Below are 7,180 nucleotides of genomic sequence, written 5' to 3' on the forward strand. Positions count from 1 at the left end.
GCCGAGCTCTGTGGCTCCCCGGGTGTGGACCGGCCTGTAAGCAGGCTGCGGGTCTGGGAGCCTTTGTGCTCCCTTCAGCTGGCAGCCTGTGTGGGGCGCCCGCCCCGTTAGTGGGGAGCGCCCCGCAACTGGTGGAGAGAAGGAGCCTCCGTAGGCCTTGGGGACCAGAGCCGCCCTGTAAGTGGGGGCCTGTAAGTGCTCTGGAGTCCCGGGCACTTTTTAGTCCAGGCAGCGGCCAGAGCCCCCTGTAAGCAGGGGTGCAGCCTCTTGGCCGCTGCCTTGCGTGCCCAGCTTCCTTTGCCCAGAGGGCCCGGCTCCCAGCACGGCGTGGGACTGCGCCGGACGTCGCGACGGTGAGTCAAGCTGAAGCGTGAGGCTTTTGGGCAGCTGGGGGGCCGCGGGCATGAGGATCCGGCTGTGGGGCTGTTGGGTGGCGCTTCCCTATGGCAGCTGGAGCTCCTCGGGCCTGACCGTGTCCTCGTCGACGTTTGCAGCAGAAGCCGCGGGACAGCGAGGAAAAGAGCGAGCCGCAGGAGCGGCCTCTTCGAGCTCAAGAGTGGATCGGCGAGGCAAGAGCCAGCCTTCGGCATTGGCGGCCTCGAGCTCAGAAGCGCAGCCGCAAGGTAAGAGCAGCAGCTTGGAGCTGAAGCGTGAGGCTTGTGGGCAGCCAAAAGGATCTGCGGGTGGCCGGTTGGGGATGTCCCTGTGGGGCCGTTGGCTGGCGGTTCCCTGCAGGCACGGGGCCTGGGGTTTCTCAGGCCTGAGCGTGTCGTCGTCCATTGGCAGAAGCCGTGGGACGACGAGGCAAGAGCGGCGGAGGCGGCGTCTCGGAGACCAAGAGCGGAACGGCGAGGCAAGAGCGAGGCACAGGAGCCGAAGAGGGACACGAGGGGCCCTCTGGGCAAAGGGCTTTTTCCAGGCCAGGGCACCTTCAGGGTGCGGCGGCCGGCTTTGCGCTGGGCGACCTCCCTGCGTGCAGGGCTGGTCCTTGCTGTGCTTGGCCTTTTGCCTCGTGCTCCTTTGGCTGCCCGGAGACAGGGGCGACCCTGTAAAGGAGGGTGTGAGAGCCCCTGTCTCCGCACCGCAGGGGGGAAACGGAGCTCTCCCGGCCCCCAGCCCGGCTACCCTGTAAGCAGGGCAGGGCTTTTCCCCAACCCCGGCAGCTTTCTGCCTGCTGCTGGCCCCTGGCCAGCGTGCCCCCCTGTACTCGGGGCCCGTGTCAGGACCTTGGCGGCACCCTTTGTCCCCAGGAGCAGCCCCACCCGGGTCCCTGAAAGCAGGGCTGGGGAGGCTCCTTTAGCCAGGCGACAGGAACGAGCGCTCCCGGGCCCTTGCCAGGGGGCGGCTTGCAGAAGTGCTGTGCCGCAGGGCACGCTCCTGCCTTTGGCAGTGCTTCGGGCCGGCGCCACGTGGCTGGCGGCCTCGTACAGGAGGCTCCCGGGGCTCCGCAGCCGGCCGTGTTGCCGCGCTGCGCTGCGCTGCGGCCGGGCTCCGGCCTGTCCCTAAGCGGGACTGGAGCCTGTGTGCTCCGCAGTGCTTGTTGGGCGGTGCCGGGCAGCAGGGGGCGGCCCCGTAAGTGGGGTTCTGTGCGTCCCCTGGCCTCGGCGGGCGGTTGGAGGGACCCCCTGTAATCAGGCGGGTGTCCCTGGCCCCGGTCTTTCAGAGGCGTGGGGCCAGGAGTCATGGGGCCGGGCACATGCCCTCCCTGTCCTCGGGGCTGGGCTGGCGGCCCCTCGGCTTTAGGCCGTGAGCTGGACTGCCTGACGGTAGAGTCAGGTTCCTGTTGCCTTGGGGGAAGGCCGAGCTCTGTGGCTCCCCGGGTGTGGACCGGCCTGTAAGCAGGCTGCGGGTCTGGGAGCCTGTGTGCTCCCTTCAGCTGGCAGCCTGTGTGGGGCGCCCGCCCCGTTAGTGGGGAGCGCCCCGCAACTGGTGGAGAGAAGGAGCCTCCGTAGGCCTTGGGGACCAGAGCCGCCCTGTAAGTGGGGGCCTGTAAGTGCTCTGGAGTCCCGGGCACTTTTTAGTCCAGGCAGCGGCCAGAGCCCCCTGTAAGCAGGGGTGCAGCCTCTTGGCCGCTGCCTTGCGTGCCCAGCTTCCTTTGCCCAGAGGGCCCGGCTCCCAGCACGGCGTGGGACTGCGCCGGACGTCGCGACGGTGAGTCAAGCTGAAGCGTGAGGCTTTTGGGCAGCTGGGGGGCCGCGGGCATGAGGATCCGGCTGTGGGGCTGTTGGGTGGCGCTTCCCTATGGCAGCTGGAGCTCCTCGGGCCTGACCGTGTCCTCGTCGACGTTTGCAGCAGAAGCCGCGGGACAGCGAGGAAAAGAGCGAGCCGCAGGAGCGGCCTCTTCGAGCTCAAGAGTGGATCGGCGAGGCAAGAGCCAGCCTTCGGCATTGGCGGCCTCGAGCTCAGAAGCGCAGCCGCAAGGTAAGAGCAGCAGCTTGGAGCTGAAGCGTGAGGCTTGTGGGCAGCCAAAAGGATCTGCGTATGGCCGGTTGGGGATGTCCCTGTGGGGCCGTTGGCTGGCGGTTCCCTGCAGGCACGGGGCCTGGGGTTTCTCAGGCCTGAGCGTGTCGTCGTCCATTGGCAGAAGCCGTGGGACGACGAGGCAAGAGCGGCGGAGGCGGCGTCTCGGAGACCAAGAGCGGAACGGCGAGGCAAGAGCGAGGCACAGGAGCCGAAGAGGGACACGAGGGGCCCTCTGGGCAAAGGGCTTTTTCCAGGCCAGGGCACCTTCAGGGTGCGGCGGCCGGCTTTGCGCTGGGCGACCTCCCTGCGTGCAGGGCTGGTCCTTGCTGTGCTTGGCCTTTTGCCTCGTGCTCCTTTGGCTGCCCGGAGACAGGGGCGACCCTGTAAAGGAGGGTGTGAGAGCCCCTGTCTCCGCACCGCAGGGGGGAAACGGAGCTCTCCCGGCCCCCAGCCCGGCTACCCTGTAAGCAGGGCAGGGCTTTTCCCCAACCCCGGCAGCTTTCTGCCTGCTGCTGGCCCCTGGCCAGCGTGCCCCCCTGTACTCGGGGCGTGTCACAGCCCGTGTCCCTGGTGCCGGTCCTGAGGCGCTTCAGCGCGTCGAGGCCCCTGTGGCCTCCTCTCAGTGCAGGGGCAGGTCTGACGCTTTCCTCTCCCGCTCAGCAAATTGGCAACGGCTCCCTGGAGTAGGTTGGCTGCACAGAGCTTGCTCCCTCTTCTGGGACTGTCTCCCCCTCCCCTGCCTCCCCCTCCCCTGTCTTCCCCTTAGTTGGTGTGAGTGAGGAAGTGTGGTTGTGCTTTAGCAACAGAGCCAGCGTAGCTTAGACTTCCCAGGAGGGAAAGAGGAGCTCTGTGCAGCCACAGGCGGGTGCCCAAATTGCACGGGTGGAGAAAGCCTCCGGCCTTGCCCCTGCTATCTGAGGGCGGCGCGAAGGCGCTTAGCGGCAGCGTGGGCAGCGTGACCCGCCTGTAGCCAGGGCCAGGGCGTGCGCCCACGCTGCCGGTGGTGCTGGTGAGCTGCCAGCGTGCGGGCCCTGTACTCGGGGCCCGTGTCAGGACCTTGGCGGCACCCTTTGTCCCCAGGAGCAGCCCCACCCGGGTCCCTGTAAGCAGGGCTGGGGAGGCTCCTTTAGCCAGGCGACAGGAACGAGCGCTCCCCGGCCCTTGCCAGGGGGCGGCTTGCAGAAGTGCTGTGCCGCAGGGCACGCTCCTGCCTTTGGCAGTGCTTCGGGCCGGCGCCACGTGGCTGGCGGCCTCGTACAGGAGGCTCCCGGGGCTCCGCAGCCGGCCGTGTTGCCGCGCTGCGCTGCGGCCGGGCTCCGGCCTGTCCCTAAGTGGGACTGGAGCCTGTGTGCTCCGCAGTGCTTGTTGGGCGGTGCCGGGCAGCAGGGGGCGGCCCCGTAAGTGGGGTTCTGTGCGTCCCCTGGCCTCGGCGGGCGGTTGGAGGGACCCCCTGTAATCAGGCGGGTGTCCCTGGCCCCGGTCTTTCAGAGGCGTGGGGCCAGGAGTCATGGGGCCGGGCACATGCCCTCCCTGTCCTCGGGGCTGGGCTGGCGGCCCCTCGGCTTTAGGCCGTGAGCTGGACTGCCTGACGGTAGAGTCAGGTTCCTGTTGCCTTGGGGGAAGGCCGAGCTCTGTGGCTCCCCGGGTGTGGACCGGCCTGTAAGCAGGCTGCGGGTCTGGGAGCCTGTGTGCTCCCTTCAGCTGGCAGCCTGTGTGGGGCGCCCGCCCCGTTAGTGGGGAGCGCCCCGCAACTGGTGGAGAGAAGGAGCCTCCGTAGGCCTTGGGGACCAGAGCCGCCCTGTAAGTGGGGGCCTGTAAGTGCTCTGGAGTCCCGGGCACTTTTTAGTCCAGGCAGCGGCCAGAGCCCCCTGTAAGCAGGGGTGCAGCCTCTTGGCCGCTGCCTTGCGTGCCCAGCTTCCTTTGCCCAGAGGGCCCGGCTCCCAGCACGGCGTGGGACTGCGCCGGACGTCGCGACGGTGAGTCAAGCTGAAGCGTGAGGCTTTTGGGCAGCTGGGGGGCCGCGGGCATGAGGATCCGGCTGTGGGGCTGTTGGGTGGCGCTTCCCTATGGCAGCTGGAGCTCCTCGGGCCTGACCGTGTCCTCGTCGACGTTTGCAGCAGAAGCCGCGGGACAGCGAGGAAAAGAGCGAGCCGCAGGAGCGGCCTCTTCGAGCTCAAGAGTGGATCGGCGAGGCAAGAGCCAGCCTTCGGCATTGGCGGCCTCGAGCTCAGAAGCGCAGCCGCAAGGTAAGAGCAGCAGCTTGGAGCTGAAGCGTGAGGCTTGTGGGCAGCCAAAAGGATCTGCGGGTGGCCGGTTGGGGATGTCCCTGTGGGGCCGTTGGCTGGCGGTTCCCTGCAGGCACGGGGCCTGGGGTTTCTCAGGCCTGAGCGTGTCGTCGTCCATTGGCAGAAGCCGTGGGACGACGAGGCAAGAGCGGCGGAGGCGGCGTCTCGGAGACCAAGAGCGGAACGGCGAGGCAAGAGCGAGGCACAGGAGCCGAAGAGGGACGCGAGGGGCCCTCTGGGCAAAGGGCTTTTTCCAGGCCAGGGCACCTTCAGGGTGCGGCGGCCGGCTTTGCGCTGGGCGACCTCCCTGCGTGCAGGGCTGGTCCTTGCTGTGCTTGGCCTTTTGCCTCGTGCTCCTTTGGCTGCCCGGAGACAGGGGCGACCCTGTAAAGGAGGGTGTGAGAGCCCCTGTCTCCGCACCGCAGGGGGGAAACGGAGCTCTCCCGGCCCCCAGCCCGGCTACCCTGTAAGCAGGGCAGGGCTTTTCCCCGACCCCGGCAGCTTTCTGCCTGCTGCTGGCCCCTGGCCAGCGTGCCCCCCTGTACTCGGGGCGTGTCACAGCCCGTGTCCCTGGTGCCGGTCCTGAGGCGCTTCAGCGCGTCGAGGCCCCTGTGGCCTCCTCTCAGTGCAGGGGCAGGTCTGACGCTTTCCTCTCCCGCTCAGCAAATTGGCAATGGCTCCCTGGAGTAGGTTGGCTGCACAGAGCTTGCTCCCTCTTCTGGGACTGTCTCCCCCTCCCCTGCCTCCCCCTCCCCTGTCTTCCCCTTAGTTGGTGTGAGTGAGGAAGTGTGGTTGTGCTTTAGCAACAGAGCCAGCGTAGCTTAGACTTCCCAGGAGGGAAAGAGGAGCTCTGTGCAGCCACAGGCGGGTGCCCAAATTGCACGGGTGGAGAAAGCCTCCGGCCTTGCCCCTGCTATCTGAGGGCGGCGCGAAGGCGCTTAGCGGCAGCGTGGGCAGCGTGACCCGCCTGTAGCCAGGGCCAGGGCGTGCGCCCACGCTGCCGGTGGTGCTGGTGAGCTGCCAGCGTGCGGGCCCTGTACTCGGGGCCCGTGTCAGGACCTTGGCGGCACCCTTTGTCCCCAGGAGCAGCCCCACCCGGGTCCCTGTAAGCAGGGCTGGGGAGGCTCCTTTAGCCAGGCGACAGGAACGAACGCTCCCCGGCCCTTACCAGGGGGCGGCTTGCAGAAGTGCTGTGCCGCAGGGCACGCTCCTGCCTTTGGCAGTGCTTCGGGCCGGCGCCACGTGGCTGGCGGCCTCGTACAGGAGGCTCCCGGGGCTCCGCAGCCGGCCGTGTTGCCGCGCTGCGCTGCGCTGCGGCCGGGCTCCGGCCTGTCCCTAAGCGGGACTGGAGCCTGTGTGCTCCGCAGTGCTTGTTGGGCGGTGCCGGGCAGCAGGGGGCGGCCCCGTAAGTGGGGTTCTGTGCGTCCCCTGGCCTCGGCGGGCGGTTGGAGGGACCCCCTGTAATCAGGCGGGTGTCCCTGGCCCCGGTCTTTCAGAGGCGTGGGGCCAGGAGTCATGGGGCCGGGCACATGCCCTCCCTGTCCTCGGGGCTGGGCTGGCGGCCCCTCGGCTTTAGGCCGTGAGCTGGACTGCCTGACGGTAGAGTCAGGTTCCTGTTGCCTTGGGGGAAGGCCGAGCTCTGTGGCTCCCCAGGTGTGGACCGGCCTGTAAGCAGGCTGCGGGTCTGGGAGCCTGTGTGCTCCCTTCAGCTGGCAGCCTGTGTGGGGCGCCCGCCCCGTTAGTGGGGAGCGCCCCGCAACTGGTGGAGAGAAGGAGCCTCCGTAGGCCTTGGGGACCAGAGCCGCCCTGTAAGTGGGGGCCTGTAAGTGCTCTGGAGTCCCGGGCACTTTTTAGTCCAGGCAGCGGCCAGAGCCCCCTGTAAGCAGGGGTGCAGCCTCTTGGCCGCTGCCTTGCGTGCCCAGCTTCCTTTGCCCAGAGGGCCCGGCTCCCAGCACGGCGTGGGACTGCGCCGGACGTCGCGACGGTGAGTCAAGCTGAAGCGTGAGGCTTTTGGGCAGCTGGGGGGCCGCGGGCATGAGGATCCGGCTGTGGGGCTGTTGGGTGGCGCTTCCCTATGGCAGCTGGAGCTCCTCGGGCCTGACCGTGTCCTCGTCGACGTTTGCAGCAGAAGCCGCGGGACAGCGAGGAAAAGAGCGAGCCGCAGGAGCGGCCTCTTCGAGCTCAAGAGTGGATCGGCGAGGCAAGAGCCAGCCTTCGGCATTGGCTCTTTATCCAAAAAAACCCAATTCAACATACACTTTTCATAAGCAATTTAAAATACAAGAAGAAGGATTAATTTACATATTGAATAATGGAGTCTCGTAGTGACATATGATTTTAGATCTTGTAAAAATCAAGTATTCATAACGGCACAGAAAAAGCTCCTCTCAAGCTGAGTCCGGATGTTTCATATTCTGGTGTGGACGTGTGGA

The 7,180-nt window shown here is 67.3% G+C and overlaps 3 long non-coding RNA genes across 3 annotated transcripts; all 3 read left to right on the forward strand.

The window, feature by feature from the left end:
- Nucleotides 1-6: 6 nt before the first annotated feature.
- Nucleotides 7-1,206, forward strand: LOC141728944 (uncharacterized). The gene is made up of 3 exons (XR_012580201.1): nucleotides 7-353; nucleotides 495-623; nucleotides 787-1,206. It is a non-coding gene; the product is annotated as an uncharacterized LOC141728944 (long non-coding RNA).
- An 89-nt stretch (nucleotides 1,207-1,295) lies between these two features.
- Nucleotides 1,296-3,609, forward strand: LOC141728945 (uncharacterized). Its single transcript, XR_012580202.1, has 3 exons — nucleotides 1,296-2,151; nucleotides 2,293-2,421; nucleotides 2,585-3,609. It is a non-coding gene; the product is annotated as an uncharacterized LOC141728945 (long non-coding RNA).
- A 101-nt stretch (nucleotides 3,610-3,710) lies between these two features.
- On the forward strand, nucleotides 3,711-5,890 carry LOC141728946 (uncharacterized). The gene is made up of 3 exons (XR_012580203.1): nucleotides 3,711-4,439; nucleotides 4,581-4,709; nucleotides 4,873-5,890. It is a non-coding gene; the product is annotated as an uncharacterized LOC141728946 (long non-coding RNA).
- The last annotated feature ends 1,290 nt before the right edge of the window (nucleotides 5,891-7,180 follow it).

Source organism: Zonotrichia albicollis, chromosome 4, assembly GCF_047830755.1.
Source record: "Zonotrichia albicollis isolate bZonAlb1 chromosome 4, bZonAlb1.hap1, whole genome shotgun sequence".
NCBI lineage: Eukaryota > Metazoa > Chordata > Aves > Passeriformes > Passerellidae > Zonotrichia > Zonotrichia albicollis.